Source organism: Homalodisca vitripennis, unplaced genomic scaffold (genome assembly GCF_021130785.1).
Source record: "Homalodisca vitripennis isolate AUS2020 unplaced genomic scaffold, UT_GWSS_2.1 ScUCBcl_13743;HRSCAF=24111, whole genome shotgun sequence".
NCBI classification, from domain to species: domain Eukaryota; kingdom Metazoa; phylum Arthropoda; class Insecta; order Hemiptera; family Cicadellidae; genus Homalodisca; species Homalodisca vitripennis.
This window is the reverse complement of record NW_025789884.1, coordinates 5,619-16,228: the sequence shown is the minus strand read 5'-3', so window position 1 is coordinate 16,228 and position 10,610 is coordinate 5,619. Positions and strand designations below refer to the sequence as shown.

At 32.3% G+C, this 10,610-nt stretch overlaps 1 pseudogene; it reads right to left on the bottom strand.

The window, feature by feature from the left end:
• Positions 1–1,722: 1,722 nt before the first annotated feature.
• On the bottom strand, positions 1,723–9,191 carry LOC124375129 (annotated as a pseudogene).
• Between the last annotated feature and the right edge of the window lie 1,419 nt (positions 9,192–10,610).

Genomic DNA, 10,610 nt, shown 5'->3' with positions numbered 1-10,610 from the left:
ATGAATAAATAACATTAAATTAAAAAATAGAGTACATGAAATTATAAATAACATTACAATGATGAAGCGTATCGGGGCTGGTATCACCACATTACAAAAATCAATAAATAGCAATTGAGGACTGTTGAAATCTAATTATACACTGAGAGATAGTTAAAAATATAAAAGAATACATAACACAATTTAATTAATAATAGTAAGATTTTAACATATTATTACTTCATAATTCAATTATAATTATTATTTAGATTAATGGATGAATCTCAGTAAATAAGTGTGGGAATTAAAAGTGTGAATTATGTTTTTAGAATTAATTTTTAATGAATTATTTATCCAAACACTCTTTCTTAAAAGAGCAAAGATTGGAGAAGACGATGCTCTACAATTGAAATTTTTGAGGCCCTACATACTAAGTAATCTGAGCATTTAGCAAATTTAAAAAAATTTAACATTTTCAAATTAATTTGTTCTCATGAGAAACTAATGACTTTGTTACAAATTTAAAACTTAGTTTAGAATAATTTGGTAATAAGCTTCTATCATATCAATTTAGCCGGAGGAGAATCATTTTAAAAAATTACCAGTAAATGTAAATACATTATTGTGACTGTAAAAATGTTAAAAATATATAAGTACAAATTTTTTAAAAGATTGCTTGATATGTATAATGGTTAATAGCTTGTTTATAACATCTATATACATTATTTCAATTGTTTTACGTGAATTTTTGGGACAAACACTGTACATATTCTGTATATAGTATTTAGTTATAATACATTACATTTAAAAAGCATTAAACAGGCTTTTTTTTTTATTTGTACTTGATAAATATTTTATACACAATTAAATATGCAATTTTCATTATTCATACACTTCATACATAACAGTAAATAGTTGACTCCTCTGGTGTCTGAGTGAATTGTATCAGCTATTACCCCGGAACTTGAGTTAAAATCCCAATTTGAGCACAGCATTTTCACATACACTAGGAACATGAATATCTAGAATGTAGTTTTTGCCAAGCTCAGAGTTTATCCAAAATACAAAATAAGATTGTTTTTTAACTCACATAGTTATTGGTATAAATCTATTTTAAAAACATAAAAGTAATCAATTAATTTTTTGTATAAATTGTTTTATACATTTACTACAATATGAAAGTCTTACCGTCTGATTACAAAATGGTTTTTCATGAGTGATACAACCGTGAATAAGTCATAAGCTACTGCTGCTAGACTGTCAGACTGTGTTGTTAGCCATTGCGATGTGTTTCGTGCACGTGCCGTCATTTTGACTGCAAAGCCACTCCTTACACAGTACTTTGTGTTACCCCTACTTAGACATGCCTGTTGAGACTAGTAAGTTAACAAATAAATTGCGCACCAAGGTACTTTATTTATCTGAGGCTATATTCTATAGTAATATATATGTTCCCGGCTAGAGAATCAGATTTAAAAAAGTGGCCAATATTGTAACAAAAAGAAAACAACCTAAAATTTAGATTTTATTTTGGGGTAAAACATGAAGTAATTAGATGTTATTTAATAAAAGATCTATGTTTCACTTCAGGCATAAAAAGGCCCTATTAGTTTGGATTGAAAGCTATTAATATATTTAACATTTAGGTTGAGTAAAACAATACAAAGAGTAAACAACTGTACCTTATCTTCTAATCCAGGTGGCCAGCTCAGCAGCCTCCCTGACGAGCACGTACGCCTCTTGACAGTCTCATTAAGCTTGTTCTGTCTCTCCCTGGCCAGAGCCAGCAACTGGTCGTACTGGGTCTCTATCTAGGCTCTGTCGGGCAGCTATGGAACTGCTGTCAGCCAGATTCTGTTGAGAAGCAGTGAGTCCTGCCTCAATCTTCTTTACGTAAGCCGCTGGGACAAAGCCTTGTCGATCATTTACTTCTACCTTCCACCAATCCTGAAATAATAACTTCATGTAAAAATAAAGAAAACAAAGAATGGACACACAAATTAGTGTTAAATTATTTTAATTTTTAAAGGAGAGACTTATAAATTTTATTACTAGTAATCAAAATTTAGATTTTAAATATCATGACTTATAAAATCATATTTGACAAAGCGTTTCTGCACAGTAAAAGGACGTGCAAAGGTCAATTTGTTTTCAATAACTAAATTTACAATATGTAATATCACTTTAATAGTAAATGTTCTCCGAAAGAACTAATGAGTAGGCTCTTAAACTGTATGATACTAATGTAGTAACATACTCTGTACATTAAAATACACTTTCTATTATAATATACAAGTATTGTATATGTTAACATAAAATGTATAATATGTATAGGGGAATACACTTGAAAAAAACTTTAGCATATACCTTTATAGGCTTTACAAACAAATATTTATTTATAAATAAAATTAAAATAAACTATTCATGTCAAGTAAGTTCTTACTTTATTGTTGGAGTTGAGAAGAGTCAAAACATCTCCTTTCTTCATTGAAACTTCCCGAGGGGATTTCTCAGTATAGTCATACAATGCCATTACACACTCTTTGCCCGTTACATCGATCACTGGAGTTTCTTGTTGCTAAAACAGTCGTATCAATAGAATTAACATAATTACGCTATTTATTTTTTGTGCGCATTTAATTAATTGCTAATTATCTAACACATATAATAAAGAGAAAATTGATTTAGTAAAAGTAAACCTAATATTTATAACCCAGTATAATTTACTAGCTCTCCTAGCATTTTTACTCCTCTTCACTATTCAAATGTCATTGGAACCACTCCTTTTTAATTAATTTAAGTTAAAAATTTGTTATATAAGATTTGGTTACATACTTAAGCTATGTTATTTAAAATTACATGAATAATGAGAAAATACTATGAAGGTTCTACTATTAGATTGTCTTTACTAAAGCGGCCCATACACTACACGTGCATTGCACGCCCGTGCAGTTTTTTATACTGGCACGCCGTGCTTGGCATGGCACTTTGTGCCCCACACACTGACAGTTTAGTCAGTCCCGTGACGTGCTAGAAGTTGGTTGTGGTATTGTGATATTGTGTAGTATTGTCGTGCTGTGATATTTTACTACTATGCCTCTTATATTTTACTACTAAAACATAAAGCATTAACAGTATTGTTGATTAGTGCGATTCATGACAATAGCAAAGTGAAGAAGAGAAGAAGACAATTATGGACGAAAAATGGTTAAAAGAGAGATAATGAGAGGTTAAATGTATTCTGATATGAGACTACTGAAAGGCTTACGTGAAAATCATAAAAATTATTACAGGATCTACTTGCGAATGGATGACGAAACATTTAATTTAGTTATGTGTTGAAAAAGGTTAGGCCACGCATCGAAAGACAAGACACTAATCTGAGAAAAGCTTATAACGGTGGAACAACGGTTTAGTTGCCACGAAAAATTTTTGTGTCAGCAGTCCGACGTGATAAATATAGGAGAGTATTTGCCGCGAGAGAACGAAAAAATAACCTCAAAAGACACTCCACTCCTCAGCACGTAGCGCGGGACTGGTCCACACACTTGCAGGATGGCACGGCGGCAGGTGGCACGGGCACGCCGAAAATCAAACCGATCTTGATTGCCATCGTACCATGCAATGCACGGCGTGCTTAGCACGGAGGACCTCCACACACTGGCACGTTTCGTCCAATTTTTGGCACGTCGTGCTTGCACGGCGTGCATTGCAACGTCTAGTGTATGGGCCGCTTAAAGCAGAACAAAACAGTAAACTGCAAAACATTTAGCAACATGTCATGCAGTAATCTATTGACAATATAATTCATAATAATGATTGTAATTCTAGTACTGTACTTCAAAGAACTCATGAGAAAAATAAGAAGAAGAAAAATGCAACTAAGAACTGAAACAAGACACAAAATAACAAGAATAAAAGAAAAAAAATTGTTTACATTCCCATGTACTGTATCAGTGGCATGTACCGTGATTAGTCAGCTGGTTCACTCAGTTGTTATCCCATGAATCTGAGGGTTTCTTATGTATTTGTTAGTATTAAAGTGATCCACTATGATGTGTAGGTAGCCTAAATTGAAGTCATTTTTGAGCGCGTGCACGCGTGCTTGTGTAAGTAATTAATCCAGCTATTACAAATCAAATCAAAGAATTCTTTATTGTTAATTTCTTTAAGAAATAACATGGCGTCAAGCTTAAAATGCAATACATTACATATATAAAATATCCAGTCATTATTATAAAATAACTAGTGATTTTGGTCAAATTTATTAATAATGTTCTATTTAGCACTTTATCCAGCCATTATAAATGTCAATATATGGCTGAAGTTGATCAAAGTGATTAATCATGCTTTTACTTTATCCAACCATTATAAATGTCAATATATGGCTGAAGTTGCGCAAAGTGATTAATCATGCTTTTACTTTATCCAGCCATTATAAAATGTCAATATATGGCTGAAGTTGCTCAAAGTGATTAATCATGCTTTTAGTTTATCCAAACCATTACGTATACTTATAAAAATTTTCTACAAACTAACCTAACAAGTATAACCTACCTAAACTATTTTATCTAGGACTAATATTACTTTAGTCAAAATGTTTTAGCTATTATTTATAATGATTGCAGTCTATAACTGTAACTATATAACTGTCTTGTGAATTAGGTCATTCTGCACAATAACCAAACATTCATTATACATAATGTTTGATTAAACACAATAACTAACATATATATATATATATATATATATATATATATATATATATATATACCTACACATCAGGGCCTACACATATATATGCCTACACATTTAGGCTACCTACACATCATAGTGGATCACTTTAATACTAACAAATACATAAGAAACCCTCAGATTCATGGGATAACAACCGAGTGAACCAGCTGACTAATCACGGTACATGCCACAACAATTTTTTTTCTTATATATATATATATATAATATATACACACAAGATCAGAAATCTTAAGGTAAAATAAAGGGTATTTATAAATCAGGGCTTTAACCCTTTAACCGCCCAAGTATACTCATTTTCATATTATCAGCTATTTTATTTTCGTTATATCAATTGTTATATTGTGTTACTTGGTGTTTATAGTATGTTAGAAACATCTAGAATATAACCGTCTAGTTGGTGGTGCAATCTTGTGATCATTACTCAAAACGACTTGGACGCCACGTGGTTTGTATCGTACAAGAGTTCAGGAAAGGTTATGTTGATATTTTACGAGGTGTTTTTCCGATGTTTATTCGTAGTTAGTTGTGTGATAGTGGTAATATGTTTATAATGGCAGGAACACCATAACATATGTTGTTACACTCCTACTTCTAAAAGATTTAATTTAGAAAAATTCTCCCAAACATAATATCTCAAAAAACACCTACAAACCAAAGCTGAAGCAGGCATTGAATAATAAAACAAAACTAATATCCGCATGTATGGAACAACAACATATTTGTTCATCAAAATCATTCTTTTGATGATTCAAACAGTAGAATAGTTGGTGAAAACTGCATATCCTGATCCTTGTAGGGAGATATATTATTTTTTGAAAAAAGGTTCCCAGATAATTTCATGAGTTTTTTATAGCTCAAATAAATATGAATTTTCAATTTGTTGTTTCATCCCAGGCTCTGTTACCTCAATCAAGGCTTCAAAACCACTGGCAAAAAAATAGTAAAACATTTTTTTACTGTATCACTTTTCATTGTGTATGGAAAAAAATTTTGAATAATTATTGGTCCTCGGATAAATGATAGCAGAATTGCATTCCAAGTTTTATGTCTAGACATAGATATTGTACAATATTGTGCCTACTACATTTTACTAACAACACTCAGCCACAGCTGGATAGTAAGCTTTCCAAATAAAGGAACTAATTGATATTTTTAGGGAACATTTTCACAAAACTTTAACCCATTCGGAAAAGTGTGTATTGATGAGAGTCTGCTGCTATTCAAGGGGTGATTAAGTTTCAAATAGTATATATCCCGTCAAAAAGAAGCAAGTTCGGAATAAAGACTTATGTATTATGTGATTGTGAAACATTGTATGTACTTGATTTAATTGTGTATACTGAACAAGACAGTGAGATACGAACCACAGAAAACATGGATTGTCAGGGGTAATTATTACTACTTTACTTACTCCTTACTTGAACCTAGGTCATTTTTGTTGACTACTGGTACAGAATTGCCGACCTGTTCAAATTTTTACATTTGAATAAGACCAATGCTTGTGGTACAGTTAAGATGTAACATGTTAGGTATATCTGAGTTCAAAAATGAGTTAGAGGCTTGAGAACGGAAGGTTTATAATGACAGAACAAGCATGGTTGTGAGATGGATTGATATGAGTCAAGTACTAATGATCACAACCGAATATATTGATGAAAATGGTGGAAAGTGAATTACAAAACTAAAGAAAAGATTCTAAAGCCTAAATTTGTCCTGGAGTATAATAATAGCATACGCACTGTTGACAGAACTGATCTGATGCTCATGTATGTGGTACGCATAAGGCGTACACAAAAGTGTTACAAAAAACTGTTTCTACATATTCTGGATGTGGTGGTGCTCAATGCCCACACATTATTTCTTTGTAAAACCAGAATAAAATCATCCCTGTCAGAATTTTATCTTGAGGTAATACGCTAACTGTTACAAGAAAATATGGCGACGCAGATTTCAACAGAAAAAAGGCAGCCGCTCTTCTCCTTGTGAAACACCTCTGAGGCTAACCAAGCGTCATTTCCCTATATGTGTTCCTTCAACAGACAAACAACAGTATCCAACACGACAGTGCCACATGCGTAAGTAAGCACACAACAAGACGGGAACAAGCCAGGCTAGTCGTTGTATATGTGCGAATTTTCCTTATAATATCTCTATTGTAACCATTTAATCAATCATATAAGTTTATTGCTATATTGAGTGGATTCCATATACTACTATTCAATACAAGAAGGTTTATTTTATATGTTTTTAAATAAAAATACCCTCCTGGTACGACTTCACTATCATTGTTTAGGTTAATGTCTTACAGACATTATAATAATTCTAATGACAATAGAAGGAATGCTTACTCTACACGCCTGAGCTTGCTCACGCAAAGACACGATTGTGTTGCCAAATGCTTCTAGATCTGATACAAGAGCTTCATGTTTCTTCAACAGAGCTTCTGAAGAATCTTCATCTTTGCCATAGTCTTGATTCAAAACCATGGGTTCCTTCTCTTTGATCCAAGATTCAGCTTCATTAGCATCAGCGAAGTACTGGTGGGCTTGCAAAGAATCTTCCAAATCTAGTTTCCTCTGAAATATGCATTAAATTTATAAATAACAAATAAAAAGTTAACACTCTACTTCAAATATTTTAGGAAAAAGACATTAAATAAATTAGGATTATATGAATCCAGTTTTAACAGTTAAAAGTAATCAAATTGAATGGTTACAGTGTTGTTTATAATATATCCGAATATTCAACCCCTAGAATTACTTCAAACCATCCAGTGAAAAAATTGCCACATTCCAATCATGATATAATTAACAATAAAGGATGGATTTTCATAGACCTTTGAGTATACGTCCAAGCAAAGGGCAGATTTTATGATAGCAGTAATTTATTAAGGAGCTATTCAATAAATGGCTTGCAAAATAATTAGTTCTCAAGAAAGCAGATGGGAAGGTTGGACCTCATGTTGGGTTTACGCTGAAAAAAAACTTTAAAAATAAATTGTGCAAGATTGTTTAAGTATAAATCACCCTGACGGAAAAAGAATACCATGTACAGTTTGTGGGGCACACCCAAAATGTCTTGTGAGACATACACCAGTAAACATAATACAGTGTAAGCATAGTGTAATTATCAATTTTAATTTCAATTTCTTAAGCCACAAGAATGGACACAGAATGTTGTAAGAAGATGTTGCAAGAACATTAAACAATGTTGTAGTGGACACATGTTTGGGTTCACACAATAACATACAGAATCATTAGTTCAATTTATGTCCAAGGAGGAGATGGTAAAATACCAAGCAGTACACATTGTAATCACATTTCGAGCTGAATGTGTTTGTTATTTCCAGCCATATATTTTGCAATTATATCTGTTATCAATTCTCAGATTAATAACACCAACTACTAGGTTTAATTACTGAATAATACATAATTTTTTAATTGTTGTATAATCCAACAAATAAGTTATGGATTTATTTAAAAATGTATAAAATTATTGGTTTTAAGATGACTTTAAATAATTTAGATGATTTTCAAACTACTTTTGTTCTTAAGAGTATTTTCGTGTTAATATAATTCAGACAAATTAACCACATTTTATACTGTACATTAAATTTCTACTTAGTGCACAAAACAGTTTTAACTTTCAATACAAAACAGTAAATAATCATAAAAATAAAACATGAATATTAAGAAATATCTTAAATGCATATCTCAAACATTATTGCTGATCTATGGAAAATGTCAAAACGTATACTAATTTAAGTGGGTAAAAGCATATTAACCCATTGGGGAACTTGCCCGAGCATCACTGAAGGCTGATACTCAGACTGACACAAAAGTGAATTATAAAATGTAGATGGATGGTTATTGTATTGTAATGTAAATAGTTTATTTTAATATAATAAAAATTGGATGAAACAAACAGTTTTATCTCATCTCCCAGACAAATAATTCAGGAGCTTGTCATAAAACCATAAAAATAAAAAAGTGACAAAAATGTTAGAGTGTTTTGATTGTTTTGTTATTATGCTACATAATTAAGTAATCTCCAACAAAAACTGCGGTTTTCAATGTAAAAACCATTGTGCTGTGTTGAATATTTTCCTTACTAAAAATTTGTAAATATGTACTAAAAAAATTAAATAAAAAATTATTTGGAGAAATCAACATTGTAAAGTAACCAGATAGACTTAATTGTCCTGATCCCTAGCTATTGAGTATTGAGTGCTGTTAGTATTGTACCTGTAATGCTTTCCTCTTTTAGCTGTGTCCAATGGTCATTGAGATTGCCAGCTCGCAGCCTGATCTCATCAGTAGCAAAAGTGCCCATCATCCATCATCTGCTGGGCAGACTGACTTACAGCAGTGACGCGGTGTTTCATGGTTATTGATCTCAGCAAGCACTGCCTGATGTTTCTTCATTAGATTTTGGACAACCAATCAAATCACGTCCTACAGCAATATAAATTTATGTCAAATATATATTAGGTATTCGGAAAGTTTTGAAGGGAATGCAAAGTTTATATTATAAGAAAATTTTAATGTAATAGATTGTCTCTTTTCTCTTATTAATTTCTTTTTAAATGATTTATATGTACGGGTTATATTTATATGTATGATTTATATGTTGTTGTGTACGGGTTACGGGGAATCGGAATAAAAGACTGAATTAGTTTACATCATCGACTGTGCTCGGTTAAGGTTGGAGGGTAACTGAGAGAGAGGCAAGGGCAGGACATTGGAAGTGGTAGGTGGTATGATCTGGTGGCGTGATGAGAACAGCCAATGGCATTTATTCAAACTAATCACCCCATATGACGTCACAGCATCATAGATCATACAGTTGGTCTTTGGCTGTGGCTTTAACTTGCCAGTAACAATTTATAATATGTATAATAATTATTATTATAATTATTATTGTAATTCCATACATTACATTTCCTCCCTTCCCAAATTTCAAAATAAATTGAATTCACACAAGTCATAGATAAATTAAACAATACAAGTGTAATAATAAATATATAATAAACACATATAAATATAAATAACACATATCATTATTAAATGTCATCCTTAAGTACTGTAAGTTATTTACAAGTTTAATTTCTCTACAGGTTTCCTAATACGAGTTGGGTATCTGTTTGTATGATCAGCTGTTCTAGTGACAGGAGAAGGAACAGCTGAGGGTAGAGAAAGACGTGGTCTAGAATGAGGGGTAGTGATGTGACATGGAGAGGTATGATGCGGTGAGGAGGGGGAGAGACCAGCTGATCTAGTGAGGTCAGTGTTACTAATTCTGACTGGGCTTGGAGTTGGGCGGACACTGAGCGCCTGCCTCACGCTCCGCAACTGTAACGGTCCCTGAGATGGTGGAATTTGACTGTCACTGTCAACAATACTACTGTGTAGTCCTATCAGCTGATCAATATGTCTACTCCAAATTAGACCAGTTTTTGTCATAACAGAATACATCACATTATTTAACTGTTTTATTACAATGCCCTCTATCCATTTGTCTTTTAGAGCGATAATCTCTCACTAATACAGATTGATTAGGAAATAGAATTCTCGTTTTTCTACCGCCAAAATATTCTTTTTGTTTGTCCTGTTTTAATTGCACAGTTCTGGCTATATTAGGTCTGAGTAAATCTAGCCTGCATCTTAGTGGTCTATTAAACATTAATTTGGCAGGTGTCTCGTTAGTAGTGCTATGAACGGAGTTTCTGTAATCAAATAACATCCTATTCAAGGCTACTTTAGTATCAATACTTTCTTGAAAAGCCAATCTTATTTTACGTTTAGCATACTTAAACTGAGTTCTCAGCCTGACCATTAGACTGAGGATGATAAGCTGGTGAAAATGTATGTCTT